The sequence below is a fragment of the Grampus griseus genome (assembly GCF_964374135.1).
Source record: "Grampus griseus genome assembly, chromosome: X".
Classification (NCBI taxonomy): Eukaryota; Metazoa; Chordata; class Mammalia; order Artiodactyla; family Delphinidae; genus Grampus; species Grampus griseus.
Window position 1 is genome coordinate 83702772 of NC_138999.1, and position 22304 is coordinate 83725075.

Below are 22304 nucleotides of genomic sequence, written 5' to 3' on the forward strand. Positions count from 1 at the left end.
TGAAACAGTATTGTCAGCTACTGATGCTTTACAGAAATGTACACTGGGTGGTATAATTATGTAAAGTTTAAAATGTGCTGAACAGAACTCTGTTATATAAAGCATTTAAGAAGTTGAATAGACTGAAGTTCAAAGGACAAATGCTTTTTAAACAAAATTATTCATTTCATTTTCCATGTTTGAAATGATTAGTTTAAAGCTTTTATTCAAGCTATAAAGGATTTCCTTTGTCTTAATTGTTAATACAATTAAATGCAGTGTAATATCTACTGGTTTGAACAAGAATACTATACATTAATGAGTTTTATGCTAATTTTTATCCTCAGACATCAATTTTCCAGATAAAAGCAACATAAAAATTTTCCACTTTTCCTTTACTTTAAATTCACACTAATATTTGTTTACTTTGCTTATCATACATATTGACTAATATATGAATACACTAAAATCAGGTTTTAAAGTTGCCTTCACTGAACCCTAGTTTATTTCATGATGAGCATGGGGACACTGAGCAAGACAGTAATTTTTGAGCAAGGTCAGTTGTCTTCCTTCTGGTTCATGGAAGATACTTAGAATATATGCTATGATGAACTATTTGTGTCTTTGGAAATATATATTTCTTAGGTAAAGTTTGAGACAGTCTCAGAAAAGCAAGGTGGAGGAAGCCAGGAAAATAGTCCTAGAGTTTGGTTAGAAAGGAAATGAATGAGACACACTGATGCTAGGGTTTCCTTGCATTGATTTTTGTATTGAAAAATAGAAAAATTTCTCTTTAAAACATGCTAACAAACTCTTTTGGAAATCAGCTTAAGTTTTTAATACAAACAAGTTAAATGCAATCAAATAGGTGTCACTGAGACTTGATGGGATGGTACTCAATGGAAAATTGCAATTAAAGGTAAAAATCTCTTCAAAAATAGATATAATAGGAGAAATAGCATCAGATATTGCAAAGATAGAGAGTAGAGGAAAAATTCAGGAATCTAGAGGCAGAAGCATGGTGAGGAGAAATACTAAAAAATGGTGGGACTCTTGTATGAACTGTTTGGTCAAATGGAGGACATGGATGATACTTTCTAATAGTTATCACACAACTAGTATTGGCAAAAAAAAATCTTAAAATGGAGACTTTCAATTTCAAGAAATATTCGTAAAGTTTTAGTGTTCTGAAAGCAAAACATGGGATGAATTCTTGACTTGCCAAGCAATTTTACCCCATAGCACTTGAAGAAGCAGTGAAGGAAAGAGTTTCTTTGGAATTAGGATTGACAGGAGCATGTAAAACATACAGGAAAAATGTTCTGTGATTATTTTGTGTATTAAATGATAAAATATGGACATAAATCATCCTATAAACATGGACTCACATTCATAACCTGTTGAATAACTGAACCCAAAGTGGTTTTTTATTGAAATATAGTTGATTTACAATGTTGTGTTAATTTCTGCTGTACAGCAAAATGATTCAGTTATACATATATATATATATATATATATATATATATATACATTCTTGCCACAGAACTCTGCATTTGTTTCTGCCCCTTTCAAAATATAGAGCTGTTATCTGAATGATGATATAATAGTATTACTTGTAGAGTTTGCTGATGACTCAATTCTGAGATGGATAACATGTAAGATGGAGCAAAGACTCAAAATTCAAACTTATTTATAAGTTGGGAGAATGTTCCTGAAGTAATGAGATGAAATTTAATGGGGGTAATTATGAAGTTCTCTATATTGATTTTAAAATAAAAAATATTTGTAGAATTTCTACTATACAACTCATAACAGAGAATGGCTTAGTATCGTAGAGTTATTATTAGAAAGAGTGTAGGCCTTTTATTTCACTGCCAACTCTACGAGTTCCAATGATATGATATGGCTGCTAGAAAAGCAAGTGACAATCTTGGGTTGCATTAAATGAAGCATGGAACATAGGAAAATGGAGTCACACCATTCCTAAAACACTCTGGTAAATTTGTGTGCCTTTTATTTTTGTTGATGAACTGGTCCTTTCCAGAGGGCAAGGCCTGGGTATTCTCATGTCACATGAGAAATGATGGAACAAAATAAGGCTATTAATTCTGGAACAGAAGAAACTTAAAAGGGATACAATATCTCCCTTTATTTATTTTAAGAACTATCTTGTGGAAAAGGCATTCAATTTCCCTTGCAACTTTAGTAGCTAGCATAGCCTAGTATATAATAGATACTCAAAAAAATTTGTTAAAATGATTCATTCATTGAACAATTATTTGCCTAGCATCTTGTGTGTGCCAGGTATTATTTTAGTTGCTGAGAATACAACATTGAAGAAAATAAACATAGTGCCTGCCCTATGGAATTTACATTCTAGTGGGAGGAGAGATAATGAACTGAACAGACAATTTATATAATGCCAGCAAGAGAGGTAATGGAGTGCATAGTGGTTAGAAAGCAGGCTCTAGAACAAGACTGATTGGCTTAAAATCCTTACCCACTTACTGGCTCTATGACTTATACAAATTAGTTATTATATCTGTGCCTCAGTTTTCTCATATGTAAAGTGGACATATTTTTATCATTTATTTATTTATTTATTTTTTGCGGTACGTGGGCCTCTCACTGCTGTGGCCTCTCCCGTTGCGGAGCACAGGCTCCGGACGTGCAGGCTCAGTGGCCATGGCTCACGGGCCCAGCCGCTCCGCGGCATGTGGATCTTCACGGACCGGGGCACGAACTCGTATCCCCTGCATTGGCAGGTGGACTCTCAACCACTGTGCCACCAGGGAAGCCCTATTTTTTATTTTTTAAATCTATTTTATTGAAGTATAATTGATTTACAATGTTGTGTTAATTTCTGCTGTATAGCAAAATGATTCAGTTATACATATATTCTTTTTCATATTCTCTTCCATTATGGTTTTTTACAGGATATTGAATATGGTTCCCTGCGCTATACAGTATGACTTTGTTGTTTATCCTTTCTATACATAGTAGTTTGCATCTGCTAACCTTAAACTCCCACTCCATCCCTCCCCTACGCCCCTCATCCTTGGCAACCACAAGTCTGGTTCTCTATGTCTGTGAGTCTGTTTCTCTTTCATAGATAAGTTCATTTGTGTCATATTTTAGAGTCCACATATAAGTGATATCATATGATATTTGTCCTTCTCTGACTTATTTCATTTAGTATGATAATCTCTAGGTCCATTCACGTAGCTGCAAATGGCATTATTTCATTCTTTTTATGGCTAATATTCCATTGTATATATGTACCACATCTTCTTTATCCATTCCTCTATCAATGGACATTTAGATTGCTTCCATGTCTTGGCTATTGTAAATAGTGCTGCTATGAACATAGGGGTGCATGTATATTTTTGAATTACAGTTTTGTCCAGACATATGCCCAGGAGGTAAAATGGACATATTAATATTTCCTACCTCAAAGCATTTTGTGAGGGCTGAATGAGTCATTCCATGTAAAGTTCTGTGGACAGTGCCTGACATACAATAAGAATCCAATAAGTAATAGCCATTATTGTTATAGTACTAAGTGTTCTGAGGAAATATAAAGCAGGTAAGGTGACAGATGAAAGAATGTAAAAATGAACATCAGTCCAGAGTGTAATATGTGGAAAATACAAGCAGGCAGATGTTAACTGTGATGTGTTCTAGCTCAACTCTTTTCCACATGCCCATCTGCCCCCATTGTCCTCCTCTCCTTTGTTTGCCTGGATGACCTCTATCTTTTGAAACCAAGTTTAGATAGTATCTCACCTGGAAGGCTGAACAGATGGCTTTGCTGCTACAGTTGGCTACCCTCTTTGCACTGCTTCTATTTTTTAAATTTATTGCAATGTATTATATACAAATGTACAAGAAGGTCTAAGGCATGATGGTTAAGATCTCAGGTTTTGAAGTCAGATAGAACTGACTTTGATTTACCAATCTGTCACTTACTGGTTATTTTACCTTGAATAATCACTAAATCTCTCCAATCTTTGGTGACCTAATTTGTAAATTGGAGATAAATAATGCATACTCTGTAAGGGATTTTTAAGAATTAAATAAGAAAATGCATGCCAGAAGCAGTATAGGGTTTCAATCCCAGTTCTGCCACATCGTTATGTGAACTTGGACAAGGCATTCAGCATCTCAGAGCTTCATTTTCCTAATCTACAAATGGGGCAACAGTACTTTTTGATGGCGTTAACGTGAGAATTAGAAATAATGTATATAAAGTGCCTGGAACATAGTAGGCTTTCTATATATGCTTGTTAAATTGAATTTGGTTAGCAATTAAAACTTTTAAAAAATGAAGTGTTTTGCCTTTTGAAGTCATAGGTTCCTTGTTACTGGATGTGTGGATACTAGCTGGCAGCATACTAGAGGCATTGTAAAGGGCATTCCTGCAGTGGCATAGAGGATAGACGAAGTCAAGGCTTCCCAAACTTTGATCCATAGACCAGCTGCCCTATCCCCATCAAGTCTAATTTAATAGGTCTGGGAGAAGAACCTCCAATCTAGGTGACCACTATATCGCCTCCAACTCAAAGGTTAATGATTCTGTAAATCAGAGTTCAGTTCATAAGCCATACACTTGGTTAATTCCATCAAAGAACTCCCTTCTGCATCCTCCCTAACCAGGCTTCCACTATTCCTACCCACATATATTATTAAATGGTTTCTTAATAAATCCAAGAAAAATGATTTTAATTCATCTTCATTTATTTATTTGTCCATTAAGTTCAAGAAGAGTCAAGCTATTAAGATACATCCAAGAATCCTAACTTCTTAGTGAGTCAGAGAATTAGTTGGCATTAGTTGTTTTCCCCTGATTAAATAGACTTATTTTTAAACTTAACGTTATGTTGCCATTATCAAAGTTTTTCTGAGGCATCTTCTAAAATCTGAAGTTACAGAATTAGAAGTTGTCAAAGTAAATCATGACATAGCAAGTTTAGAAGACAAAAGCATATATATCACATGATGGTGGGCAAGAACCCTTTTTCTGCTGCATGTCAGCTTCCTTATCAGCAAAATTGGAAGAGGAAAATGCAAATAGTTTACTACTTGTAAAGCATTTTAAATGTGAGTGTTATCATTTACTTTGTGGTTTTAATTAATTTTGATCTTCTAGGGGTTTTGTTCTGAATGATATTTGGTATCTGGATTCATTTATTGTTTTTAAAGATTTGCATTTTTTTAAATTCATTTTTAGAGGGCTTAAATACCAAGGAAGTTTAATCCATAGTAGAAATTTACTTGTGCTTGGTACTTCATGTATAAAAGATATATGAAAGGAATACACTTTGGGAATCTGGAAAAAGGAGAGGGAAGTTGAACAAGATGGAATTATTCTGGGAAAAGAAATTATTTGTCCAACAGCATGAAATCCTTATTGAAAATATTAGGGTGGAAAGCTGAAGTTTTGTGTTTTTTTTTAACATCTTTATTGGAGTGTAATTGCTTTACAATGGTGTGTTAATTTCTGCTTTATAACAAAGTGAATCAGCTATACATATACATATATCTCCATATCTCCTCCCTCTTGCATCTCCCTCCCACCCTCCCTATCCCACCCCTCTAGGTGGTCACAAAGCACTGAGCTGATCTCCCTGTGCTATGTGGCTGCTTCCCACTAGCTATTTTACATTTGGTAGTAAATATAAGTCCATGCCACTCTCTCACTTTGTCCCAGCTTACCCTTCCCTCTCCCCGTGTCCTCAAGTCCATTCTCTATGTCTGCGTCTTTATTCTTGTCCTGCCCCTAGGTTCTTCATAACCATTTTAGATTCCATGTATATGTGTTAGCACACGGTATTTGTTTTTCTCTTTCTGACTTACTTCACTCTGTATGACAGACTCTGGGTCCATCCACCTCACTACAAATAACTCAGTTTTGTTTCTTTTTATGGCTGAGTAATATTCCATTGTATATATGTGCCACATCTTCTTTATCCATTCATCTGAATAAAGCTGAAGTTTTGAACTCTTCTACTTAGGAAAGTGTTTTAGAAATACCTCCTTTCGGTTCTTAGGTATTTTGGGTACAATGGCTCCTTACACCTTTTCTTTTCCTTTTAACATGGACGTGTATCCACCAACTATGAAAATGCAGATCTTATCAGGTCTTAGAGAGTCTATTTTGAAGGATTTCAAAGCACACACAAAAAATATCTCTTTATATTGCCTTTTAAGGTCTTAGTGAAAAAGTACTTGAGGATCAAGAAATATTTGGGTTTTAAAAAGAGTTATAAACATACTGCTTTTTATTATAACACACAAATCCTAGTAGCTTTTTATAACTCTCCCATCTCATTTCTTTCCACTTTAATTTTTAGTATTTCTTTGTCCTATAGAAAAGACACTCTTGGTTAAGCTCTGACAAGTCTCCCTGTCTTCTCATTTTTTCTGCATTATTTAGTTGCAGAAGGCAGATAAAATTCAACAAGATTAAGAGAGATAATCTCTTGCTAAAAGTAACTAATTCTGCATCATTTTCCATTAAGCTAAGAAATGAGTGAAACAGTAAGTCAGAATTTTTCTACACTGTGGAAGAAGCACTTAAGTTTAACTGAATGTCAAATCATTAAAGGTACCAAAGATGGAGTATACGCAGAGGCACTTGCAAAAGAGTTATGATTCTATTCTAATTATACCAATTTATTTTTTAATGAAAGTATTCTCCTGTAATTATTTTGATAAATTATCTTCAAACTCTCCTCCTTCTCTGCTCCACAGTTAGTATCCCACTGGTAGCTAGTGTAGGCAGTTGCCAGAATTATCTTTATATTTAGTCGATAAAAAGTTCGTAATTTCGCACGTGACCACATAAAGGATGAGCACATCACCAGATCTCTTGAGGATTTAGGCTAGTTGCTTGGCTTTAAAGTTATTTGACCAATACGAAGTTGCAAAGGGAGCATCCATAAAATTCTCTGCATATCTGACAGCCTTCTAACTTGCTCTTTCCTGCTGGATTTTGATTGCCTAAACTCTATACTCCTGTGCTTTGAGTTAGTTCTTTGAAGTTTATCTTTTAGAGTGGCCTACTTAGCTGAAATAGTCACCATCTCACTGAAAGTTTTATTTTCTAAGGATGTTTTATTTGTTTATGCATTTAAGAGTTTCTGAAAATCACATGACTTATGGGTATTTAAGCTACTAAAACATACCTGTTTGTTCTGTCCCCCAGAAAAAAATGTCGCCTTGAATCAATATAACACTCTTCTGTTTAGTGTCTTGCCCAGTGCTTTCCCAAACCACTTGGATGGCATGATCCAGATTCATATTTTAGCATCATATGCATAAAATAATCATGGGGCATTTTTGTTATAATTTTTGCTGAAATCAAAATACTTTACATATGAGTAATGCATGTTCTTGACAATCCTAGTTCCTGAGAGCCCTTTCCTTCATAGCTTCTTTGAGTGCCTATGAGGTTAGCTGTTAAGCAAGTCAAAAATTTACCATATGCTTTGCTTTCAGAGCACTCCAACTTTAGGCATATTCTTGAAATTATAGTCTCCCTTAAGGTTTTATTTTTTTTGGCCATGTGCCAGTTGTGTGATAATTATTAGAAAGTATTGTCCATATCTTCCATGTTGTAAAACAGATTGTATGGGATTCCCACAATTATGTGAATTTTTTATTTCTCCTCAACATGCATTTGCCTCTAGATTCAAGGACGTTTTTCCCGCCTGTATCTTTGCAACATCTGTTGCTTTTTCTCCTGTTAAATCTATTTATGGACAGATTATTATATTTACTTGCAATTTTTATTGAGTATCATCCCATCCAGCCTCAGTAACACTTAGTCAATTCTATTTAACCTCTTCATGTGAGAATTTCAAGCTGCTTTCATTTATTGCCCATACTCTTGCCACTGGTATAAGACATCTGAGGCTTGAACAATGGCTCCCAAATATCTTTCCTATTATTTGTTCAAAGAATTACTGAGATCCTTTTCCAAGTGCTTTTCTTGCTTTGTCCTAGGCACTATCGTACATCAGATTTTCTCTCTCTCTCTGTATAGTTTCAGTTTAAAGCCGTCTTAGTAATATAGGAAAGCCTCCTTTCAAATGTTTTCCCCTAGGTTTTCCTGAGATGAACCCTATCCCTTACACGGTCAAGAAAATACTATTCTGGTCACCGATGCTTCTGTTTTTTCCTCTATGCTTTCTATGAGCTTTCATCCTCCCTAATTACCTGTGGCACAGGGAGGTATTTCTTAAGCCCTTTCTCCCTCTCCTTCAGGGAGATCACATTACACTTATAACACTAGTAATTGGTGAGCTCCACAATCATAAATACAGACTTAAAACACACGCTACAGGTCAATGAAACACTGTTACCTTCAGCATTCTTACCTTCTGGGTTTCAAGTTGAACTATTATTCTTTATGTTTTCATTTGGAGATACTCTCCCTTGTGTAAATTGCTCACAAAAACTGCTGCAACAATTGTGCAATTTATCATGTGTATTTGACAGCTAGGTCCTTGTCAATGAATGCTACTTTTGGGGTGAATGTTATATAATCTTTCAACTTCATTCACATTTTCTGCCTTTAAAACTACCTGAATCCTTTATGACAAGCTGCAAGATTCAGTATTCCATTGGATCATGGAATCATGGAATTGGAAAGTGTTTTTGTAGCTCATTCAGTTATCACTTTTGCTCAAAAAAATGATGGCAAAAATTACTAATTTGATTGAAAAGGAATTTTGCCTGGGAGTATCTAAGACAATGCCAGAGTGGGAGATGTTTGTATTAGAGCTGATTTATATCACTCATTTATTCTTTCAATATTCAACAAGTATTTATTGTATACCCAGTATGATAGAGGTATTGTGATGGGTGCAGAAATACCATGATGAAAAAGACCAATGTGATCTCTGCTGTCATGGAGATGCAGTCTGTTAGAGTGACACATACTCATCAAACACTCTCTCGTTATTTTAGATTAAGATAAGTGTTAGCAGACTCATACTAGGAAGTAGTTGAAGATGAAATGAGGAAAATGGCACAGGAAGATTCTTCTACCATTTTCATCTTCAATATCCCAAGTACTGGACTGACCTGATGTCTGGACTTTGGGAAACTGGATGGCAACAAATAGTATCCAGGTGCTTGCAGGTCATTAACAAGGCTTTACATACTATTGATCTTTTATTGGAGAATAAGAGGAATGACTTTCTTCATAAGGAATGCCACCTTTGTATTTTAGTAAAAGAGTAGATTAAATGTAAGTGAATATTTGTAGATGCTTCGTCTCCTCTTAAGGTCTTAAGTTCTTTACAAGCAGTACCATGTCCGTTCTGGCTCCCATTTTGCAATACAGTTCCTTGTACCATGTAGACACACAATGAATCATTGGTGGATTAAAATAAAAGAATACTGAATGACAGGAGAAGGGAAGAAATTTCTCCAGGCTACTCTAAGCACAAGAAAACAGATCTGAGAATCATTGTGGACCTTTTAAGCTAATACCAAGGAGCTTTCTCTTGGGCTGGTGACAATATAAACAACATACTATTTTTATTGGAAGAGGTGTGTGTGTGTGTGCCTCTGTGTGTGTGTGTTTGTGCATACATGTGCTTAATAGATTATGAGTCTTTTTATTTTTCTGTAAAGCTGTCAGCTTTAAATTTTGCCAATCTTGGCAACAGTTCTTACACAGCTATATCTGCTTCTTACTTGCAAGGTGTAAAGGAAAACAAAACCACAAAATTTTGTTTTGAAACCTAAATGGAAGAAGTGCTTATTACTGAGGTGTCTCTTTTTTTTAATGAATAAGAAGTTAAGCATTCTCATTCTACCAAAGCACAAACAATTTGAGTCACACTGCAGCCATGTTATGTATGGACATCGACATTTATATTGGGAGCAATAGCAACAACTCCTGTAATTCTTTTTCATCTTTCCATGCTCACACTGTGATGTCCAAACCAGAGTTTGAAGAAAGGAGAGGGAAACCCATCACTAATCAGTGGCTATTGCCTTTAAAATTTGACACAACTCTTCAGGAATTTGGGAGTATCTCAGGCTAACTACTGACACACACCCACACACACATACACACACGCACACATGGACACACACAGAAAATGGTCTAGGGGAGAATCTACAAGGAGGTAGGGTTCTTTTTGAGGTTTTTACCCCCAGTGTTATTGAGACATAACTGACATACATCACTGTATGAGGTATACAGCATAATGGTTTGATTTACATATATTTTGAAATAATTACCACAATAAGTTTAGTTAACATCTCTCATCTCATATAGATACAATAAAAAGAAAAGAAAAGAAAAAACAACAACAACAACACTTTGTGAGATTGGAACCAAGATGGCAGAGAGTTGCAGGACGTGCTCTCACTCTCTCTTGCGAGAACACCAGAATCACAACTAGCTGCTGGACAATAATTGACAGGAAGACACTGGAACTCACCAAAAAAGATATCCCACATACAAAGACAAAGGAGAAGCTACAATGAGACAGTAGGAGGGGCACAATCACAGTAAAATCAAATCTCATAACTGCTGGGTGGGTGACTCACAGACTGGAGAACACATACCACAGAAGTCCACCCACTGGAGTGAAGGTTCTGAGCCCCAAGTCAGGCTTCCCAACCTGGGTGTCTGGCAACAGGAGGAGGAATTCCTAGAGAATCAGACTTTGAAGGCTACTGGGAATTGATTGTAGGACTTTGACAGAACTGGGGGAAACAGAGACTCCACTCTTGGAGGGCACACACAAAGTAGTATGCACATCGGGACACAGGGGAAGGAGCAATGACCCCAGGGGAGACTGAACCAGACCTACCTACTAGTGGGGGAGGGTCTCCTGCAGAGGTGGGGGGTGGCTGTGGCTCACTGTGGGGACAAGGACACTGGTAGCAGAAGTTCTGGGAAGTACTCCTTGGTATAAGCCCTCCCAGAGTCCGTCATTAGCCCCAACAAAGAGCTCAGGTAGGCTGAGTGTTGGGTGCAGCAGGTCAAACAATCAACAAGGAGGGAATGCAGCACCACACATCAGCAGTTAAGCAGATTAAAGTTTTACTGAGTTCCGCCCACCAGAGCAACAGTCAGCTCTACCCACCACCAGTCCCTCCCATCAGGAAAATTACACAAGCCTCTTAGATAGCCTCATCTACCAGAGGGCAGACAGCAGAAGCAAGAAAAAATACAATCCTGCAGCCAGTGGATCAAAAACCACAGTCACAGAAAGACAGACAAGATGAGAAGGCAGAAGGCTATGTACCAGATGAAGGAACAAGAAAAAAACCCAGAAAAACAATTCAATGAAGTGGAGATACGCAACCTTCCAGAAAAACAATTCAGAATAATGATAGTGAAGATGATCCAGGACCTCGGAAAAAGAACGGAGGCAAAGATCGAGAAGATGTAAGAAATGTTTCACAAAGACCTAGAAGAATTAAAGAACAAAGAAACAGAGATGAACAATACACTAACTGAAATGAAAACTACACTAGAAGGAATCAATAGCAGAATAACTGAGGCAGAAGAACGGATAACTGACCTGGAAGATAGAACAGTGGAAATCAGTGCTGTGGAACAGAATAAAGAAAAAAGAATAAAAAGAAATGAAGACAGCCTAAGAGATCTCTGGGACAACATTAAACGTAACAACATTCACATTATAGAAGTCCCAGAAGAAGAAGAGAGAGAAAGGACCAGAGAAAATATTTGAAGAGAATATAGTTGAAAACTTCCCTAATATGGGAAAGGAAATAGCCACCCAAGGCCAGGAAGCCCAATGAGTCCCATACAGGATAAACCCAAGGAGAAACATGCTGAGACACATAGTAATCAAATTGGCAAAAATTAAAGAAAAAGGAAAATTATTAAAAGCAGCAAAGGAAAAATGACAAATAACATACAAAGGAACTCCCTTAAGGTTAACAGCTGATTTCTCAGTGGACACTCTACAAGGCAGAAGGGAGTGGCATGATATACTTAAAGTGACAAAAGGAAAGAACCTACAACCAAGATTACTCTACCCGGCAAGGATCTCATTCATATTTGATGGAGAAATCAAAATCTTTACAGATAAGCTAAAGCTAAGTGAATTTAGCACCACCAAACCAGCTTTACAACAAATGCTAAAGGAACTTCTCTAGGTAGGAAACACAAGAGAAGAAAAGGACCTACAAAAACAAACCCAAAACATTTAAGAAAATGGTCATAGGAACATACATATTGATAATTACCCTAAACATGAATGGATTAAATGCTACAACCAAAAGACACAGGCTTGCTGAATGGATACACAAACAAGACCCATATATATGCTGTCTACAAGAGATCCACTTCAGAGCTAGGGACACATTCACTGAAAATGACGGGATGGAAAAAGATATTCCATGCAAATGGAAATCAAAAGAAAGCAGGAGTAGCAATACTCATATCAGATAAAATAGACTTTAAAATAAAGAATGTTACAAGATACAAGGAAGGACATTACATAATGATCAGGGGATCCATCCAAGAAGAAGACACAACAATTATAATTATATATGCACCCAACATAGGTGCACCTCAATACATAAGGCAACTGCTAACAGCTGTAAAAGAGGAAATCGACAATAACACAATATTAGTGGGGGACTTTAACACCTCACTTACACCAATGGACAGATCATGCAAAATGAAAATAAATAAGGAAACAGAAGCTTTAAATGACACAATAGACCAGATAGATTTAATTGATATTTATAGGGCATTCCATCCAAAAACAGCAGATTACACTTTCTTCTCAAGTGTGCAAGGAATATTCTCCAGGATAGATCACATCTTGGGTCACAAATCAAGCCTCAGTAAATTTAAGAAAATTGAAATCATATCAAACATCTTTTCTGACCACAACACTATGAGATTAGAAATGAATTACATGGAAAAAAGCATAAAAAGCAGAAACACATGGAAGCTAAACAATGCGTTACTAAATAACCAAGAGATCACTGAAGAAATCAAAGAGGAAGTCAAAAAATACCTAGAGACAAATGACAATGAAAACACGGTGATCCAGAACCTATGGGATGCAGCAAAAGCAGTTCTAAGAGGGAAGCTTATAGCTATACAAGCCTACCTCAAGAAACAAGAAAAATCTCGTATAAACAATCTAACCTTACACCTAAAGGAACTGGAGAAAGAAGAACAAACAAAACCCAAAATTAGCAGAAGGAAAGAAATCATAAAGATCAGAGCAGAAATAAATGAAATAGAAGCAAAGAAAACAATAGCAAAGATCAATAAAACTAAAAGCTGGTTCTTTGAGCAGATAAACAAAATTGATAAACCATTAGCCAGACTCATGAAGAAAAAGAGGGAGAGAACTCAAATCAATAAAATTAGAAATGAAAAAGGAGAAGTTACAACAAATACCGCAGAAATACAAAGCATTCTAGGAGACTACTACAAGCAACTCTATGCAATTAAAATGGACAACCTGGAAGAAATGGACAAATTCTTAGAAAGGTGTAACCTTCCAAGACAGAACCAGGAAGAAAGAGAAAATATGAGCAGACCAATCACAAGTAATAAAATTGAAACTGTGATTAAAAATATTACAACAAACAAAAGTCCAGGACCAGATGGCTTCACAGGTGAATTCTATCAAAAATTTAGACAACAGCTAACACCCATCATTCTTACACCCTTCCAAAAATTTGCAGAAGAAGGAACACTCCCAGACTCATTCTCTGAGGCCACCATCACCCTGATACCAAAAGCAGAGAAAGATACTACAAAAAAAGAAAATTCCAGACCAATATCACTGAGGAATATAGATGCAAAAATCCTTAACAAGATACTAGCAAACAGAATCCAACAGCACATTAAAAGGATCATACACCATGAACAAGTGGGATTTATTCCAGAAATGCAAGCTTTCTTCAATATATGCAAATCAATCAATGTAATACACCATATTAACAAACTGAAGAATAAAAACCATATGATCATCTCAATAGATACAGAAAAGCTTTTGATGAAATTCAACACCCATTTGTGATTAAAACTCTCCAGAAAGTGGGCATAGAGGGAACCTACCTCAACCTAGTAAAGGCCATATACGACAAACCCACAGCAAACATCATTCTCAATTGTGAAAAACTGAAAGCATTTCCTCTAAGATCAGGAGTAAGACAAGGATGTCCTCTCTCGCCACTATTATTCAACATAGTTTTTGAAGTCCTAGCCATGGCAATCAGTGAAGAAAAAGAAATAAAAGGAATACACTTTGGAAAAGAAGAAGTAAAACTGTCACTATTTGCAGATGTCATGCTACTATACATACAGAATCCTAAAGATGCCACCAGAAAACTACTAATCAATGAATTTGGTAAATTTGCAGGATACAAAATTAATGCACAGAAATCTTTTGCATTCCTATACACTAATGATGAAAAATCTGAAAGAGAAATTAAGGAAACACTCCAATTTACCATTGCATCAAAAAGAATAAAATACCTAGGAATAAACCTACCTAGGGAGCCAAAAGACCTGTATGCAGAAAACTATAAGGCATTGATGAAAGAAATTAAAGATGATACCAACAGATGGAGATATATACCATGTTCTTGGATTGGAAGAATCAATATTGTGAAAATGGCTATACTACCCAAAGCAATCTACAGACTCAATGCAATCTCTATCAAATTACCAATGGCATTTTTTACGGAACTAGAACAAAAACTCTTAAAATTTGCATGGAGACACAAAGACCCTGAATAGCCAAAGCAGAAAAAAACAAAGGAAAAACACAGAGCTGGAGGAATCAGACTCCCTGACTTCAGACTATACTATAAACCTACAGTAATCAAGTCAATATGGTACTGGCACAAAAACAGAAATATAGGTCAATGGAACAAAATAGAAAGCCGCACACCTATGGTCAACTAATCTATGACAAAGGAGGCAAGGATATACAATGGAGAAAAGACTGTCTCTTCAATAAGTGGTGCTGGGCAAACTGGACAGCTACAGGTAAAAGAATGAAATTAGAACACTCCCTAACACCATACACAAAAATAAACTCAAAATGGATTAGAGACCTAAATGTTAGACAGGACACTCTAAAACTCTTAGAGGAAAACATAGGAAGAAGCACGCTTTGACATAAATCACAGCAAGATCTTTTTTGATCCACCTCCTAGAGTAATGGAAATAAAAACAAAAATAAACAAATGGGACCTAATGAAACTTCAAAGCTTTTGCATAGCAATGGAAACCATAAACAAGATGAAAAGACAACCCTCAGAATGGGAGAAAATATTTGCAAACGAATCAACAAGGGATTAATCTCCAAAATATATAAACAGCTCATGCAGCTCAATATTAAAAAAAACAAGGAACCCAATCCAAAAATGGGCAGAAGACCTAAATAGACATTTCTCCAAAGAAGACATACAGATGGCCAGGAAGCACATGGAAAGCTGCTCAACATCATTAATTATTAGAGAAATGTAAATCAAAATGACAGTGAGGTAACACCTCACACCAGTTAGAATGGGCATCATCAGAAAATCTACAAACAACAGATGCTGAAGAGTGTGTGGAGAAAAGGGAACCCTCTTGTCCTGTTGGTGGGAATGTAAACTGATACAGCCACTATGGAGAACAGTATGGAGGTTCCTTAAGAAACTAAAAATAGAATTACCATATGATCCAGCAATCCCACTACTGGGCATATACCCAGAGAAAACCGTAATTCAAAAAGACACATGCACCCTAATGTTCCTTGCGGCACTATTTACAATAGCCCGGAGATGGAAACAACCTAAGTGCCCATCATCGGATGAATGAATAAAGAAGATGTGGCACATATATACAATGGAATATTACTCAGCCATAAAAAGGAACAAAATTGGGTCATTTGTTGAGATGTGGATGGATCTAGAGACTGTCATACAGAGTGAAGTACGTCAGAAAGAGAAAAACAAATATCTTATATTAACACATATATGTGGAACCTAGAAAAATGGTACAGATGAACTGGTTTGCAGGGCAGAAATTGAGACACAGATATAGAGAACAGACGTATGGACACCAAGGGGGGAAAGCGGCCGGGGGTTGGGGTGGGTGGTTTGATTAATTGTGTGATTGGGATTGACATGTATACACTGATGTGTATAAAATTGATGACTAATAAGAACCTGTTGTATAAAAAAATAAATAAAATTAAATTAAAAAATTAAAAAAAAAACTCTGTGATGAAAACACTAAGGATCTACTCTTTCCACAAGTTTCCTATATATCATACAGCAATGTTAACTATAGTTATCATGTTGTATTGAATATCACATCCCTAGTACTTATTTACTTATAACTGGAAGTTTGTACCTTTTGACTACCTTTTTTCAATTCCTCTGGTTCCTACCCTCACCTCTGGTAACCACAAATTTGATCTGTTTTTCTATGAATTTGGTGTTTTTGTGTTTTACGTGTGTGTGTTTTAATTCCATATATTTTACAAGGGAGATCATACAGTATTTTTGTCTTTCTATGTCTGACTTATTTCACTGAGCATAATGCCCTCAAGGGCCATCTATGTTGTCACAAATGGTAACACTTCCTCATTTTTATGGCTAAATAATATTCCATTATATATCTATACATCTATATGTATCACATTTTCTTTATCCATTCATCCATCAGTGGACATTTAGTTTGTTTTTAGCTATTGTAAATAATGCTGCTATGAACAAGGGGGATACAAATATTTTTTGAGTTAATGTTTCTGTTTCCTATGGATATATTTCCAGAAGTGGAATTTCTGAATCATACGGTAGTTCTATTATTAATTTTATGAGGAAATTTCATTGTTTTCCATACTGGCTATACCAGTTTACAATCTTACCAACCGCACAAGGCTTCTTTTTTGCCATATCCACACCAGCATTTGTTACCTCTTATCTTTTCCATGACGGCCATGGAGGCAGTTTTAGTATCAGTAGACAAGGGTCTCTTCCATTCAGTTACGGTATCCCATTCACTGCACCAACCAAGAGAACAAGGTTGAGGTTGATGATCATTCCCAGCATGGATCCTACTTTATCTCCTTCTGATGTAAAGAAGGACTTTGCTGATAAAGAGAACAAACTAGTGGTTACAAGTGGGGTGGTGGTGGGGGGAGAACTTTGCAGGGAACCAGTTTGAAATTCTGAAATCCACTTTACTCTGACCCAGGAAAAACCAATTCTCAAAAATATGGTACAAATAGTTACCAACTTGCCAGCGCATTTGCTGAGCTAGAGGTTTCCAGCTCCATAACTTTATTTCCCAAATGCTCGAGGCATCCCTAGCACCACGGCATTCCTGTATGTGGCACAGCAGGCTAGTGCACGGTATAGGCAGCATATGCATCCTCCCATTTTCCTCGCAGTTGAAGGGGTTTCACACAAAGTAAGAAGGAAATGCATTTCTTATGCCAAATGGCTTTCCCTTTATTTTCCTGGGTAACAATAAGAAATTCTAGGCAGATGTGTAGGGGAAAAGGCCATCCAAGCCCACACCTGCAACAGAAATGAGATTTCTCTGCTTTTCAGTGGATTTTACTCATTATAGAATAGACTCTGTTTGTGACCCTGATGGATTCTGAACTCTTATACAAAAGCAACAACAACAGTAAGCCCAAAGAATCTTACTCGATTCATTGTAAAACCAGGCATAGGAATAAGCTTTACCAGTGAGAAATACAGTTATGTGTCTATGCTAAGGTATTTCCACACAGCATTTATTTTTTTTGCGGTATGTGGGCCTCTTACTGTTGTGGCCTCTCCTGTTGCGGAGCACAGGCTCCGGACGCGCAGGCTCAGGGGCCATGGCTCACGGGCCTAGCCGCTCCGCGGCATGTGGGATCTTCCCGGACCGGGGCACAAACCCATGTCCCCTACATCGGCAGGCGGACTCTCAACCACTGCGCCACCAGAGAAGCCCTCCACACAGCTTTTAAGTCTTTCACCATAAATCACATTCACAAGTTCCATCTCTGTCTGCAGCATGCATATGAAGTTGCTACACTACTGTTGGACTTGGAATAAAGATCTGTTCTTGTGGAGGTTATCATAGTACACAGAGGTTATTCTGCCACCAACAGGAAAGCAAGCATGCTAAAAGCACATGAGCTGTCAAACTGGTGAACTTGCCATGACCTGGAACATCAGAAATGCACTGACTGCAGTAAGAGAAAGAGCATTTCAAATTGTGTTTCTTTTCTATTACAGGCAATATTGCATAGCATTGGAAGAGTGGGACTACAGGAAACAATTTTGGAAATGAGACCAGATAATCTCTAATGTCTTTTTCAGCCTTAAAATTCTCTAAGCCAAGAAGAGCTATAAACGTAAAGGCTGTCTGTTGCTAGGGGTGTGATGCAGCCAGGTGGAAGGCAATAGAGAGAGGTGTTACTTGAGGAAAATTGGAGAGTGTGTTCCCCACCAAAAGTATTCATATCAAAACATAATGAAACATATATGTTGTGAACTAGTTCTTATTACATTAGTTATCCTAATTGGTTCTCATCATATTCTGAAATAAAATTCTATTTTATCAATCAAAAAAAAACCCAGTAATGAAACAAAACAAAGCTTTCTGCTACCCCCCTCCAAAAACATAAGAAATCTCCAGGCAAAATGCAACCCTTGGACTAGCAATTTTCAATTCCCCTCTAAAATCTTACTCTATTTTTCTTTCAAAATTCCGATGAGACTTCAAAATGAAAAGCTCACTGCCTTATCAATGAGAACTATCTGCTTATCTCATTTTTTTCTTAGAAAGATAACCATATATATATAAAATATGTATACCATATATTATTTTATAAAATATATGTTATATGTTACAATGTATATTATATGTATACCAGGCTTATATTATATTATATATTATAGTTACATAAATATTAAAATTTGTAAAGATCTTTCAAAGGTGCATTTGGAAATTTCTCATACTTATTTCTATGTAGTTATAGATTTTTCAGCTCTGTCAAGGTATTTGTTTTCAATGACTTTATTTTACTGGACTTTATTTTATACATCATCATCATGGATCAGATGGATATGATGACTGTTCACCAAGAAACTCAGAATAACAATTAGGGAGTGAGAGCTGAGGGAGGAAAGCAGAGTGCTAGGGATCACTAGAAGGCAGTAGAGAGGGCAGTCTGTGGCAGCCACTGAGAGATTCCACTCTCTGGGAGGGAAGAGGATACAGATTTCAAGGAATTCAGTTTAATTCACCTGCCCTTTGGCCTTCTCTTTCCCTTTCTCCATGAGCTACTTACTTCTTACCAGCAGCAAGAAGAGGAAGTCTCTGAAGGGAGTTCTCCAGGGTCTCACCATGGATCTTCCATTTCTTGAAATGCTTTTAAATTTAGGCAAGAATTTATTCTGCATGATGCCTGAACTCCTCTCTTTACTCAAAGGGATGGTCTATTAAGAACAGTTTGGGCACAGTGGGAGGAAGTTGGACTGCGGCTCCCTAGGCTCACCATTAATGGATAAATTGAATGCTTCCGTTTGGGGTGAGTAAGACAGGGAGTATGTGGCATCTTTTGTCAGAAATACATTTAAATGAAAGATCTTTCAAATGACTGGGTTTTGCTTCTTTGTGTGCACAGAGTGCCAGGTGTTCCATAGACTCCTACGTCTCTCCAGAGTAACATGCAATTGTGTGTGATTCCTGTACCTCTCTGCAGTCTCTTTCTGATGTATGCAGCCAAAGGGGGAGTTGGAGAAGTTGGTGACCAGCAAGAAAGACATATTCACACTATCCAGACAAACAAGAAAGAGTGAGGGCCAAGGTCAATGACAGAGCACTTGCATTGCACTAGAAGTCACTTGTTAGGCCATGGAGGAACTTCTGCCTACAAGTTTCTTTTAAGAACTGAACAGAAGCATTGTGAATTTACACAGTATTTTATGCATGCTTTATCTTGCTGTCAGACAGCATTTTTTTCAACATAAAAATCCAATCGTAAGTAGCTTCAAAGCTCCAACCTCACAGTTCAAGTCCAGGTTTCATTATTTTTTTAAGAAGCAGTTTTATATATCACCAGTGTTAATGAAAATATTATGTTCAATTCTTAAGTCAAATTGCGGCTTTGAAATATGAAGTTTTCAGAACCATATGCTCGTGTTCAAAACTGATGTCTTGGTAGCTGTGACTATTCAGGGCACGGAAATGTACGGAAGTAAATGTGTATTTGAATGTGCAGGTTATATTTTATCATTAAGGTTGATTATTTATAGAAGCAGAGAAATCAGAGAGCTGTCAAAATGGTTTTAAATAAAACAAACAAGCCACTGCTAAAAGGTATGGTTTGCAGCAGGAATACTTGCCATGATCAGGATCCTTTATCTTTCATAGAAAGAGCCAGGCATGGTTGCCCCTGCAAGCAAAGCCCTTTGGAGCAGCTGGACAAAATGCTGGAGAAGAGATGCAGATGGGCCTTTCCTCTCTGGAGAGTAAGATGGATCCCTTGGAGGTAGACTCAGCTTGTTCTGAAGCCTCCAATGACTAGCAGGCTCAGTTCTCCCAGTTAACTACACAGTATTTTTCAGGAATCATATTTTCAGTAACCTTGAATATTATTAACTCTCTGAAGTGCTGGAAAATAAAAGAATATGCTCCTAGAAAAGAGAAGTAAATGATTTTTATGTCTAGATTAAACATATAACTAAGATTTTTTTACATAATTGTGATTTGTGCAGCAGACAGTAGTGCAGTGTTCTGGTTACAAAGAATCTAGGCTCTGCCACTTCTTAGCCGTGTGAATTTGCGTGGTGTCTTAATCATTGAGCCCCAGTTTCTTCGTCTGTAAAATGGTGATAATAAAGGCATCTTCGTTTATTGTTCATGAAATGCTCATTTACAAAGGACCAGGCTTTCCCCCATGTTTAGAGAAAATCTGCCCCATATATTTGTTGTCAGTGATACTATCCTGTTACTTATTATAGATCTTGTAAGGTGTTCTCAATAAAACTGTTCAATCTGCTAGGTGAGACACTGTTGGTGGGTCCAGGTTTAACTGCCATATGTGTTTAGACACTGTGAACCACTGTGTTTCAGTCTTCATTTTACCTTTGAGTTTTGCACTTGACAATCTGCAAACATCACAAAGTTTTTGTTGATCCGATTCTCTAATTTCTTGTTGACCGAAACTTCACTGGTTACATGTTCTTCTACAATCTAATCCCATGAGCGCCTGTTTTCTTTATTGCCAAAGACATTTTTTTGCCTGTTTGAATATTCTTTGAGCTTATTTTCAACCCATAATGCTGGCTATAATTATATATAAATTATTTTCATATTTGACAGAGACTACTAGCTGCCTAACTAATATCCATTTTCTCTTACTTAGTTAATAATAGAACTGAATTTTGTCATGGATATTCTACAGGATGTAAGTGAGAGATAGGATGGGACTTCCAGGAGCTTTCATTAAGAAAGAGATAGCATTTGGTATATGCATTCTTTTCCCTTCCCATCTCCTGCTTCTTGCCAGTAATGTAGATATGATGGCTGGAGCCCTAGAAGACATAATGAACAATGAGGTGATCTTGAGCCAGTGCAAAAGATGAAGGATCATAAACATAAAAATTCATCCCTTGTGACCTGGGATTTGCCATTATCAGTTTTGAAGTGCCTACCTTCGAACATCTTTTATGTTAGAAAAAAATAATTTTTTAATCTTTTGTAAGCTCCTGTTCTTTAGGTCTCTGATGCTGTTTCTAGATGATACAGCCCACTTTGCTGAGCATGTGTTCTGTGAGCCCAGTCAACCTAGTAGTGGTTATATTGGTCCCATGCAGAAAAGATATTCTAAATATCACTGAATCCTTGTTGAAGATGAAGTTTACTTTTTCAGTGCAAATGCCACACTCCTTTCCCTAGAAACATTTTAATTTAAATGAAAAAATGCTCTGAATTTAGGCTTCATATTTATTGAGACAATTTCTCTAGACAAGTGTCAGTTGATCAGGGTCAGAAATGGAAAGACTTTGTGTTATTATTCTACATTTTTATGACCCCCAATGACACCACCATGAAACTTTAAAAAGCAGAAACTCAGGGATTGAAATGAAAGTATAATCTTGAACTGAAGATTTATTCAAATAGAATGTAGTATAAACCTCAAAATTGAGATAAACAAAAGATCTCTTACCCTGTTAAGTGGTTGTCTATGTTTTGCCCCCCTCTACCAGCGTTTTTCAAACTTTTTTTTTTTTTGTGCGGTACGCGGGCCTCTCACTGTTGTGGCCTCTCCTGTTGCGGAGCACAGGCTCCG